We start from the raw sequence: 13,624 nt of genomic DNA, 5'->3' as shown, positions 1-13,624 counted from the left end.
GACTCTCTTATCACCTCTGTAATCTTTATTAAGCCTGCCCTTCTTACTTCATTTTCCAACCTCTCAAGGAGCGATATTCCCATAATCTACCTCAACGTTCTTATCTCTGTTCTCTCCTCTTTTCTTCTTAGAGCCTCTGTTTCTGCTCCATACATTAACTGGTCACTTATAGCTTGAATGGCATTTTCTTATCACATACCACTCCAGCTACCTCTCTCCACTTCCCCCATGCAGCTTTTATCCTACTGTCAACTTCAGCTCACATCCTCCCTGTTGGCTTAAAGTAGATCCTAAGTATTTAAACTTTTCTGTCTGTTTTATAATCAAGCTTCTTCTTTCTTGTACTGTTACTATTCTGTCTGTATCTTCCCTACTGCTCAGCAAAACCGCTGTTTTATTCACATTCACCTTTAAGCCATGCCTCTCTAAAGACTCCTGTAAGTCCTCCTCATTTTCAGCGGTAATCACCAGATCATCGGCATACAACAAACAAAAATGGGCCTAATGGTGACCCCTTGTGTGATCCTACAGTAACTTCAAAGTTTTCTGTTTCCCAAACTGCTGTTATCACTTTTGTGCGTGTTCTTTTTAAACACCAAAATATCAATCCTCTTGGGATTCTATGATTCCTTTTGACATAAAACCGGATCGCCATCAACCAAGTCCGCTGATAACCAGGACCTGCCTGTATACATTTGGTATTTGAGCTTTCAAGATAAGCATTTCTGGGCTCAGCCTGTGTCGCTCCGTGAAATGCTTCCTTAAGTGTTCATTTCTAAGGTAAAATATCACTATAATTACCAGAGAAAAACTAAAATAGTAATGCCAGAGAAAACTGGCTCGCGCTCATCTTTAATAAAGGTGTCGGTATGGTATCTGGGGCGAGTGGAAACCACTACCAGAGGTCCCTTGCCATTTAGACTCTCCCTTCCTCAATATCCCTCGTATACGGAGGAGCTGATCCAAGGCCCCGCTACCCGCTACTACTACAACTAGCGCCTTTGTTTTCATTCCTTTCGATAGCATCGTTCACACCACACGCGTTTTTTCCTTGTGCTGTGTTTTTTCGTCTGGATTTATCCACTTTGTTCATCAACATGGATCGTCAAGCTTCTGCATCCAAGTTAAGTACTGCATTTAATGTTTGAGATCATTTTGAGACGGTTTTTGGCATATTAAGCCAAGTTATCTTAGGTTATATGTGGGAGCGGTAACACGTGCGTTGCTGTTCCCGCGCCGCCGCCTCCTCATGGCTCGCCAGCCGCGTGATGATTCCCTGCTTTCTTGCACCAATTGGTCTCCCATACTAATTGGTCTCGATTGCACTTGAGCAGTACCCTATATGATTTATTTTAAGATGCATTTGCCATTGACGTGTTTATTTTATTAGTCCGTTCACGGGGGATAGCCTACTTCCGAACCGCATGCTTTCGGTTGTGGCGCTCGCTTTTCTTTCTTGCATGGAGGTTGTCATATCAACCCTTGTTTATCAGTAAGACAGGATCTCTTGACTCTATTTCCTTTACGAAAGGACCCTAGTTCCTTCGTAGCCTTTCCGTCCTTGAGCCACCCTGGCCGTTTGCCCCTCGATCATTCGTTACGGCATCTAGGCTAAGCCGCTCTGAGTTTCTAGGCTAGCATTTCCTTCGTTGGATTTCGCTTAACCTAGTTTCTCAAGGACCTTTTCTTTCTCTCTCGCTCCATATTTATTTCGTTCCTTTCCCCCCGTGTTAGGACAGGATATTTATGTTATGTGTGTCTCTTCTTGTAGCCGGCACCTAGTTGGCCTATAGGCCTTCTTGGATCGACTGGCCTCTCACACCGCGTGACTGTTCACCCGGCTGAGTGTGTTCCCAGTCGATCGCGTACGAGCCACCCTGCTACCGACCCCTCTCAGTTCCCCCCACCCCCCCTCACTCACCCACTTCGGTGGAGTGACGACTCGCTCCCATCCGAATCTCCCAGGGGGGGAGAAGGGGGTTCACAGGGGGGTACACTGTGAGCAGGCCTGCCGTACTCTGCCGCGCTGCTAGTGGTGTAGGGGAGGTACCTCGCTCGACCGAGCCATGGTTGGCCTGGCCACCAGGCGCGGGAGAGTGGGACACACCTCGACCCACTAGGTAGTGTATCCCTCTCACTATCTATGAAGCCCACCCTTCCCCACCCCGCTTCGGCAGCCTCAGGGCTCCGGCGCAAGCCGGACCCAACCTCGGGATGGCATTGCTTCTTTGGATATGTGAAGGCTCTGGCCTGTCTATGGGATTACATTTTGCATTCATGATTTATTACACATAATAACATCCACCTTCTATTGTAAGTTATTTCTTACTACTATACCCAGTTTTTTACCCGGCGGAGTCCCCAACTCCGCCAGGTATTTTAACCATCCCACCCTGTTACATCTCACTCTTCACCCTGTGTCTGACTTGGGTTATATCCCTCACTCCGGCACGTGGAGGACATAATGAATCCACTTAATCGATCAGATTTTATAGCTCCGGCATCGCTGGAGCTGCAGTGGAGTCACTCTTCGTCCCCATTATCTGCCTAGGATGTTCTTATTAGTATACACGGGGCGCCGGAGCTAGTAGTAACAGGGTGATATGTTATCGTGCATGATATATGCTGATGCTGGAGTTACTCCGGCAGCATTAGTATACGGCACACAACCACGGACATACTCCGGAAGGTTGTTGATGATACTCATGTATCATTTGACTTACAGGTTACCTGTTGTCTGGAGGAGGGGTGCAACGCCGTTCTCCAGGAACCTTGTGGGCACGTGGTCTGCCGGGCACATGCCGGCTGTGCAGTTCGCATGGAGGATGACGTGGTCTGGCACCATGAGAACTGCGTTATCTGCTACGCTTTGATTAACGAAGCCACCTCCGAGGTATGTAACACTCCAGCCTCTTCATAATGATACAATGAGAATCAATATACTGTAATGTACACTTTGATACTAGGTTAAGTCTATCTCTAGTGTTAAGTATTAATAATAACCCTGCTTACATGGAGCGGAGGCAGTCCGGAAAGCTGCCTTATTCACCCTGAAGGCATGGGTTGGCGGGTTTGGACGGAACTCCGCCAAGGGTCAACCCTACATCCTGTCCTAGGATATGGCCACCCTTATCTTTCCAGGGGTGAAGAAGGGATCCGTGGTGGATCCTGAAGTGGCCGCTCCTCTGATCGCCAGGATTCAGGAAGCAGTCGCACTCCCTACGGAGGAAGGCATCGCAGAGGAAGTCGTGGGGGACGTGGCAGCCCTCGACCTGGACCGCGAGCCCATGGCTGTAGACGACATGAACAACGGTAAGAAAGGTAGCGAGGCAGGTTTGGTAGGGGCTCAAGGGTTTTCCTTGAGTCCATCTTTGGCCTCTTCTCCTTCCACTTCTACTTCCTTCCAGGGGTTCACCGATAGACCTCAGTCGGTCAGACCGAAGTCTCCATCGGCGATCCCTAAAGTTAAAAGCAAAAATGACTTCCAGTTTAAGCAAAAGTCCCTGCCGAAGAGGTCAGGAACCAAGCTTGTCACTACGCCGCCGGCTCATAACCCCGGGGCAGTCAAGCCGAAGGTCACTCTCCCACCAAAGGGGTCGAGGACCAAGGTTCCCAAGGAGAAGGCTCAGCCTTCCTCATTTGACCCTGATGCTTTCTCGGATAGCATCATGCAGCGGATGAGCAACATGGTTGGGGGACTTGGTCCAGACCAAGTTCCAAGAAATGTTAACCCAGCTGTCAACTACGCTGGAAGCATCGGGACAAACTATCCAATCCTTGTCGGAGAGGATAGTAGCCCAGGAGAACATGATGTCTGGTCTTCGAGATAGTATGGCAGCAGGACAAGCACAGTCCGGCCAGGCAACTCATGCATTGCTGATGCCGGACTCATCCAATCTCCCTCCATTTAAACTGAACAACCCATGGAGGGTAGCAGCACATGCTCCGTTCGCAGAGGGTATGCTGACTATTGAGGGTTGTGGAACGCGAAGGCTAGAGGACTTCGAGTTCTATCCTGAGGGACTCCAGCCCCCTTTCATTGGCTATGTCCGTTTAACGGATGCTGCCATGAGCAGGGAGGATAAAGTCCCGAAGGAAACAGTAATCCTCCCCCAGGACCAAGCTTAACAAGCTTGGCGCCGGAACCTTGATGAATGGGAATGCATAAACACAAAAGTTACTGCATTCAAGAGCCCGTTTACAATTTTCACTGTAAATGAGGACACTCCGTTGCCATTCATCTCCAAAGTGACAGAGGCAACACCCCAGGCAGTCCTGAAAGACGAGCCTATGCCTCAGCTCCGGGAGACGGATCCGACCTCCCTTCTGCTCCCCGGATCAGCTGGTCACTACTGCATACAATGCAATGTGACTTGTATGATTTCATGGTAGCTCGGTGTAACTGTCGGAAGCATGTTCTGGCGGAAGCCACTATTCGCCATGAACCGAACAAGCTGATTGCCTCATCCATTTGGGGCACGGACCTCTTCCCTGCCTCCGCTGTGAACAAGGTTCTGTGCGAAGCGTCTAGGGTGAACCAGAGCCTGAAGATTCGTTGGGGACTCGTGTCCAAACGCAAACCCAAGTCCACTGGATCGAATCCCAAATCAAAGAAGAGACCTAGGAAGTTCCAGGCCTTCCAGGCTCCCCAACAGACTTTGATGCAGGCGGTTCTGGTACCCCAAGTACCTCAACCATCGACATCCAAAGCACAGCCGCAACAGCAGTTTGTGCTTTTAACCCAACCGGCACAATCGCAGGCTTCGACCTCCTTTGCAGTTTCTCCGGCCTTTAATGCAACGTATGAATCTCAGTCCTTTCAAGCATTCAATAGGTTCGCTAGAGGCACCCGAGCTAGGGGTCCCTCCCGTCACCGGGGCGCCGGAAGAGCCACCAACCGGGGCAAATGCTTCCGGGGAGCACGAGGTGGCCATCCATCAGCAAATCAGTGAGAATCCCCAGGTACGAGGGAGGCTGTACCTCTACCGACATTGGTGGGGGTTCAGCAACTGGGCACAGAGCATTGTGACCAAAGGTCTGGGGTGGAGTTGGCTTCAAGTTCCTCCTCCATCCAACACCTTTTACCAAAAACCAACAGCGGAATTGGTAGAGTATACCTGAGAACTTCTTCAAAAGAGGGTAGTTTCAAGAGTCAGAAACTTAAAGTTTCAAGGGCGCTTGTTCAGCGTACCAAAGAAAGACTCAAACAAATTAAGAATAATTCTAGACTTGTCCAATCTGAACTCATTCATTCATTGCGACAAGTTTCGAATGCTGACCGTTTCACAGGTGCGGACCTTACTTCCCCGTGGGGCTGTCCCAATAGCAAGACACTTCCGCCCATTCCTAGGCTTCAAACTAGGAAAGAAGGCTTACATGCTCCTTCAGAGTAATGCCATTTGGGCTCAACATAGCGCCCAGAATATTCACCAAGTTGGCGGAAACAGTAGTACAGGAGTTGAGAACTCGGGGAATAATGTATCTGGACGATTGGCTCGTATGGGCCACAAGTATCGAAGAATGTCACAAGGCGACGGTCAAAGTGATTCAGTTTCTGGAACATTTAGGGTTCCAGATAAACAGAACCAAGTCCCGGCTGACGCCGGAGTCACGTTTCCAGTGGCTAGGAATCCAATGGGACTTAAACTCTCATACTCTATCAATTCCGCCATTAAAGAGAAGAGAAATAGCCAAGGCCACAAGGCAATTTCTCAAAAACAAACAGACGTCCTGGAGGAACCAGGAAAGAATCCTAGGTTCACTCCAATTTGCATCAGTAACGGATGTTCTATTGAAAGCCAAACTAAAGGATATAATCTGAGTTTGGCGCTCGAAAGCAAACCGAAGATCCCGGGACAAGATGGCTCCCATTCCGGCGATCTTACGCAAGAGGCTCTGCCCTTGGACGGAAATCAAGAATCTGTCAAAGACAATACCCTTGCAATTTCCTCCGCCGGCCCTAGTAGTCCACACAAACGCCTCACTAAGCAGCTGGGGCGGTTACGCACAGTACAAAAAAGTACAGGGAACCTGGTCTCTAACATTCTGCCAGCTACATATCAATGTACTGGAAGCTGTGGCAGTGTTTCTTACCCTGAAAAGGCTACGACCAGCCAAGAAGTCTCATATCAAGTTGGTATTGGACAGTGCGGTAGTAGTCCATTGCGTAAACAGGGGTGGCTCCAAATCGAGCCACGTGAACCATGTCATGATAGCCATATTTGCCTTAGCAGACAAGAACAAATGGCACCTGTCAGCCACTCACCTAGCAGGAGTCGGGAACGTGGTGGCGGACGCCCTATCACGTTCCGTCCCGCTAGAATCGGAGTGGACATTGGACAAGGAGTCATTCAGATGGATCTGTCAACAGGTACCAGGACTTCAGGTGGATCTCTTTGCCACGGAGTCGAACCACAGACTTCCTTGTTATGTGGCTCCCAACCTGGACCCTCTGGCTTACGCCATGGACGCTATGGCTATAGATTGGAATGTATGGAAGAGAATTTACCTCTTTCCTCCAGTGAATCCAGTCCTGAAAGTCCTAAACAAGCTCACAACGTTCAAGGGTCACACTGCACTAGTAGCCCCCAATTGGCCCAAGAGCAATTGGTTCCCTCTACTATTGGAATTAGGACTCCGGCCTCAACAGATTCCCAATCCCAAACTGACGCAGTTGGTCTAAACGCGGACTGTGTCCGCTTCCTCAGGAATTCAGAAAGCCCTAACTTTATGGACTTCATCAAGTTTGCAGCTCAGAAAGATGCCAACATCGATCCTCAGAACATCCTGTTCTTAGAATCTGACAAACGGGAATCGACCATACGTCAATATGACTCAGCAGTTAAGAAACTAGCCATATTTTTAAAGGACTCAAATGCACAAACCTTGTCCACGAATCTGGCCATAACCTTTTTCAGAACCCTGTTCGAAAAAGGTTTAGCAGCTAGTACAATTACTACTACCAAATCAGCTCTTAAGAAGATCTTCCAATTTGGTTTCAATATAGATCTAACAGATTCGTACTTTTCATCCATTCCAAGAGCTTGTGCAAGACTTAGACCAACTGAAAGACCCAGGACGGTCTCATGGGTTTTAAACGATGTCCTTAAATTGGCTTCTGACACTAATAATGACTCATGTAATTATATAACACTCTTAAGGAAAACTTTATTCCTAATAAGTTTAGCCTCAGGCGCCAGAATTTCTGAACTGTCTAGGGAATCAGATCATATTGAATTTCTCCCTACAGGAGAACTACTTCTCTCACCAGATCGTCAATTTCTAGCTAAAAATGAGGACCCACAAGATAGATGGGCTCCATGGAAGATTGTCCCACTTCCCCAGGACCCATCCCTATGTCCAGTTAATTCCCTAAGAGCATATTTAAGCAGGACTGCCCTGATATCTTCAGGCCCCTTGTTCATTAGGGAAAAAGGCGGCACTATTTCCCTAAAAGGGATTAGACAAAAAATTTTGTATTTCATAAAAGAAGCTAACCCAGAATCTTTTCCAAGGGCACATGATGATAGGGCAGTAGCCACCTCCATTAATTATTTTCAACATATGAATTTTGATGATCTTAAGAAGTACACAGGCTGGAAATCTCAGACAGTATTTAAGCGCCACTACTTGAAGTCTTTAGAGGCCCTTAAATTTCCAGCAGTGGCAGCCAGAAACACAGTTTCCCCTGACACTGCATAATTAGTAATAAGTAGTTATATAGCCTTTGTCTCTCTTACATCTCTCTCTCTCCTACCTGCCTCGCTAGCATTCTTGCCGTAGCTCGGTCGTTACCGGGTTCATACTTTACCTTGGATAGCACTTTCTGTATATATTGATGATTTGTACTGTATATAGTTGTATCTGGGTCCATTTTCCCTTATAATAGTTTTGTTAACTGGTGTGTGTTATTTGAACCATTGTGGGTTATTTAACCCCTCTGTGTAGATAAGTTAGTTTTAAGGATCATTGAAACTCTCAATTAGTACTTGTATTTTATTGTTTATTGTAATACTTAATTACCTACATTATAGTATTTAACTCTAATCGAGTTTTAATTCACCTGTAATTGTTGATTATCTACACTTTTTTCCAAGCTGGTGGAGCCAATTCTCTGGCACTATTTCACGGAGCGACACAGGCTGAGCCCAGAAAAGGGATTTTGACGAAGGAAAAATCTATTTCTGGGCAAGGACCTGTGTCGCCCAGTGAAATCCCACCCCACTTTTCTTCCACACCCTATTTGGCCCAGCTTGGGTACTATCTACAGGAATGAAAACAAAGGCGCTAGTTGTAGTAGTAGCGGGTAGCGGGGCCTTGGATTGGCTCCTCCGTAGACGAGGGATATTGAGGAAGGGAGAGAGTAAATGGCAAGGGACCTCTGGTAGTGGTTTCCACTCACCCCAGATACCATACCAACACCTTTATTAAAGGTGAGCGAGCCATTTTTCTCTGGCATTACTATTTTAGTTTTTCTCTGGTAATTATAGCAATATTTTACCTTAGAAAAGGGATTTTGACAAAGGAAAAATCTATTTCTGGGCGTATGACCTGTGTCGTCCAGTGAAATGCTCCTTATAGCACCATTTCTAAGATATAAATACAGGCAGTCCATGGGTTACGACGGCTTTGGGTACGACGTTCCGAAGTTACGACGCTTTTTCTTAAATATTCATTGAAAAATCCGCCCTGGGTTACGACGTTTGTTCCGAAGTTACGTCGCTGACGCTTCCGACGCTCCGAGTAAACTACGCTTTTAAAAAACGCATACTATGATAAAAATCCTTTATAGTTTAGCACAGTATATTAATAAAAATAAGTTTCTGGTTAGATTACAACAAAAATTTTGAGGTCATGATGATTTTCGACACTTTTTATGTCATATTTTTCTAATTTTTTTAGTGACGCCTCATATGCGGAACTAGTTTCCGAGCGAATGAATACTAGCTTGCGATGCGCAAAGTTTATAACAGTCTAAAAGCGCAAATAATGAAAGAATCAAAGCTTGTTTCCAGTAATAATAACAAAACTAAGTTTCTGGTTAGATTACAATGCAAATTCCAAACATCCAGAGAGAGAGAGAGAGAGAGAGAGAGAGAGAGAGAGAGAGAGAGAGAGAGAGAGAGAGAGAGAGAGAGAGTCTTGGTGATTGACGTAACGTTTATTTTCTGAACAGATAGGACAGAGAAGTGTTCGTTTCATTAAACGGCCTCTGACTCATGCCAGTAAATGTTTTGTTGATACTAATAATATAAGCCTATTTAAAGATACGTTTACTTTAATTAGTCTATATGATACGTAAATAGTAATCAACTGTTCTTGTAGCCCTCAAGATTTGGCAAAATCGAAGTATCCAAAGAGAGACATTATCCAGTAATTTGATCAGAGAGAGAGAGAGAGAGAGAGAGAGACGAGAGATGAGAGAGAGGAGAAGAGAGAGAGAGAGAGAGAGAGAGAGGCGTCTTGGTAACAATGGTCTTGGGGATTGACGTAACGTTTATTTTCTGAACAGATAGGGCAGAGAAGTGTTCATTAAACGGCCTCTAACTCATGCCAGTAAATGTTTTGTTGTTACTAATATATAAGCCTATTTAAAGATACGTTTACTTTAATTAGTCAATATGATACATAAATAGTAATCAACTGTTCTTGTAGCTCTCAAGATTTGGCAAAATCACTCCAGGTTGTACATAAAACTTCAAGAATGTAGTGTCACCAGAGGATTACAATAGTTTTTACCTTCAAGAACCAGCATTTTTTATGAAAATAACTCCAGGTTGTACATAAAACTACAGTAAACAACATGTAGTGTAACCAAAGGATTACAAGTAAGGTTTTTATAGCTTTTTATTAGTTTAAGACATTTTTCCAACGTTGTTCCGGCTTACGACGATTTTCGGGTTACGACGCGTCTTAAGAACTGAACCCTCGTCGTAACCCGGGGACTGTCTGTACTGCTAAATATACCAGAGAAAAAAGTTGCATGGAATGCCAGGAATATACCCAGCTCGCTCACCCTTATAGGGTGTCGGTATAGTAACTTGGGCGTGTTAAAACCACTATCAGAGGTCTTCTGCCATTTAGTCTCTTCCTTTGTCAATCTCCCCTTTCAAACTAGGCGCCATACCAGCGCTATCTACCGCCCAATACCGCTACTACTAGCGCCTCGATAGCGATTCCTGAAAATAGCACCCAAGCTTGGGGCTATAGGGTGAGGAAGCAAGGGGCGGGTTCACTGGGCAACACAGGTCATACGTCCAGAAATAGATTTTTCCTTTGTCAAAATCCCTTTTCTGGGCTAAACCTGTGTCGATCCGTGAAATAGTAACAGAGAATTACTCCCACAAGCTTGAATATACTTTCTATAAGACTCCTGGAAGGGAGAAACTAACTCTAAGATAATTCTACCCTATTCAATAAATTGCTTAAATCTAAACAGATTTTAACAATATCTTAAGTCTAGGTCCTTACTACAGTAAGTATATACTATAATCGGAAACAATTACTGGTAAGGCCTGTGTGATTACTATGTTAGCAAGTAATACTATATATTTTACATGTATATGATTAGTAGTTAATTATAACCAGTACAAGAATGGTTCAATTATACAATCCAAGTGAAAAACCCCGAGAAGAAGGCTAGAGACTAAGCGAGGCGGTAAGGAGAGAAAAGGAGCTAAAGAAGGACAATGTCTTGCTACTAGGTATGTCAGCATGACTAGGCTGTGTTAGGGGAAACAATATCCCCCCCCCGCCACTGCTGAATTAAGGGCTTTCAAGGATTTAAGGTAGTGGTGATTAAATACTTGAATTCCATCTTATATACTTCTTTAAGGTCATCAAAGTTCATGTGGTGGAAGTGACTTATTTGGTTAGCCTATCTAAAGTTATAGAATTATCACTTTTAATCACTTAAATGAAACTGTCCCACCACCTCTCGAATGAATAAAGGACCTGAAGTTTTATTTGAAGTTCTGTCTAAAATTGATCTGAAGTTCTGACTGGACATAGGGATAGATCCTGTGGAAGTGGGGCAATCTTCTAGGGGGCCCACCTACTCTGAGGATCGTCATTTTAGCCAAGAATACGATCTGGAGATACTAGAACTTCTCTGGATGGAAGAAAATCAATATGATTTTGTTCTAGCTAGCACAAGTACTTGGAATCTATGAAATTATGAATCTGATAATGTGGAACCAAACTGGAGTACCTCCTTGAAGCAGATTTGGTCGTGGTAATAACCTTAGCTGGTAGGCTCTTCCTAATCACGGTCCTAAGGAACGTAACAGCCAGATTCGTATTCATCGTCATAACTATTTGGTCTTTTTAGGAAAAAAGGCTAGCTTGTTACTATAGAATCGTGCTGTTTAGAAAAGGAAGTTGTAGGAACTAAGGGAGAGATTAGTCAGGATTGTCAAATCTCGTGACAATAGCTGAAATGTTTTCGCACGATTGCGGACCTCTCCATAGACTTTCGTTGTCTGATTCTAAGAACTAGGTGTCAATAGGATCCATATTGGCATCTTCTTGTGCCGTGAAATTCATGAATTCTATAACGTTAGGACCCTTCGAATCCTTGAGGAAGCGTCCGCCGCCCTTGTTATACTAATCGTGCCAGTCTGGGGTTGAGGGTCCGTCTAAGGCGGAGTCCCAATTCCCCTAGTAATGGGTCACAATTGCTCTTGAGTCCATTGGGGGTTAACAGCCCAATCCGTCATTAGAAGGATGGGAGTTAGCCTAGAACTTGCCTTAGTAGATTCATTGGTGGGAAAAATGAAATCCTCTGCCAGATGTTCCAACCTATCTGGTATCCGTGGCCTGGGCCATGGGGTCCAGATTGAGGGCACATGAAATATTGTAACTTGTGGTTGGATTCTGTGGCAATAATTCTACTAGGAGATCTGGATTCTGTTGGCTGATCCATCTAAAGGACCTGTTGTCTAAGGACTATTCCGCTGTAGCGGAGTTGTCCTTGACAGTGCATCTGCCAGTAAGTTCTTGCTCCTGCCAAGTGAGTTGCTGACAGGTGCCACTGTTTCTTGTTGTCAATGAAAAGATTGTTATCATGACCCGATTATGTGGCTTGGTTGAAAGCTGTTCTCTGAAGAGAGTTACTAAGAATAGAAAACTGTCATGGCTTCCAAACACTGTTATGAAGCTAGCAGGGCATTAGGAACCAAGTGTCCTGAGTGTTTCCATATTGGGGTTAGTCTCCCAAACCGCTTAGTGAGGCATCCATATGAACCACTAAACTTGGCGGAGGGAACCATACTGGTGATGATTTTGTCAGATTCTTGACTGCTGTCCATGGACGGAGTCTCTGTAAATGTGCGGGATGCGGGAACTCTGTCTCGCAATTCCCTGTTCGCTCTACTCCGCCAAACCCGGAATATAGCCTTCCGTTGGCTTTTAGAAGTAGAGTCCCTGTTACTGACGTGAATTGGAGTGAACCTAGAACTCTTCCTGGTTCCTCCGGGATGCTTGTCTGCCTTGAGGAACTGTCTTGCAGCCTTGCTATTTCCTTTCTTTTTTCCCCGGTGGGATCGAAAGTTGAGTGATTTGAGGTCCCATTGTTTACTCAACACTGAAACCGTGGTGTCGGAGTGTGCAGGGATTCCTTGTGATTTGGAATCCTAGGAATTCCAGAAATTTATCACTTATGGCTAACTTGAGACATTCCTTGGCATTTATAGTTCAGATGAGCCAGTCATCTAGGAGATTACTAGGCTTATCCCTTGGGTACTCAGTTATTGCACTGCTGTTTCCGCTATCTTGTAAACATTCTGGGCGCTCTGATAAGCCCAAATAGCCTTACTTGAAGGCATAAGCCTGTTGCCTAGACTGAAGCCTAGGAAAAGGCAGAAATGACTTGCTATTGGAACGGGATAGTAAGTATCTATAAGATTATAGGTATTGTGACGGCCCCACGGGGAAGGAAGGTCCGTACCTGCGAAAACAGTTAGCATATGGAATTTGTCGTATTGAATATATGATTTTCAATGAAACAAGTCTAATATTACTCTTTGTTTGATTGAATCTTTTTGGAATCGCTGAAGAAGCGTCCCTGAAATTCTAAGTATTTGCACCTCTAATTACTTTCTTTTACAGAAAGTCTTAGGTGTCCTTTATGTCATCCGGTATGTGGATGTTGATAAATTTCGGTTGATGGAGGAGGGCCCTTCTCCCTACTCCATACCGACCTCTTGATACTATGTTGTTCGACCAAGTGCTGATTCCCAGCGGTTCTTGAATAAGCACCGCTTTCCTCCTACCTGAGGAGTCTCACTGGTTCGTCGAAAGTCGGTTGCGCCGGCTTCCTGTGAAGTCTCTTCCTTGCCGGAAGTTCTTCTGCCAGCTCTACGGAAAGTTGCTTTGGCTCGGCTACCTCTTGTGAACCTGTTGTATCCGTGACATACACCTGGTTCTTATTGGAGGCCTTATGGCCGGGGAAGAGGTAAAGAAGCCAAGCTTTGGTGCTGCTGAGAGGGCTGTTTCTACAGCAGCACGGACTGTTGTGGCTGACCATTTGAGGTGGATGGTTGACCTAGCTGGCCTACTGGAACAGCTTGTACCACTGTTTGAGGTTACGTCGTCTGGGAAGACTAGAACCTCTTGCTCTCTTCAT

General features: G+C 45.3%; 1 protein-coding gene across 4 annotated transcripts in view; it reads left to right on the top strand.

The window, feature by feature from the left end:
- LOC135216994 (monocyte to macrophage differentiation factor 2-like) overlaps nt 1–13,624 on the top strand; it is a 291,269-nt gene that overhangs the window by 151,057 nt on the left and 126,588 nt on the right. The gene's annotated exons all lie outside the window — the stretch shown is intronic.

Source organism: Macrobrachium nipponense, chromosome 7 (assembly GCF_015104395.2).
Source record: "Macrobrachium nipponense isolate FS-2020 chromosome 7, ASM1510439v2, whole genome shotgun sequence".
In the NCBI taxonomy this organism is placed as follows: domain Eukaryota; kingdom Metazoa; phylum Arthropoda; class Malacostraca; order Decapoda; family Palaemonidae; genus Macrobrachium; species Macrobrachium nipponense.
Note: the sequence above shows the minus strand (reverse complement) of the source record. Positions and strands in the feature narration are given on the sequence as shown.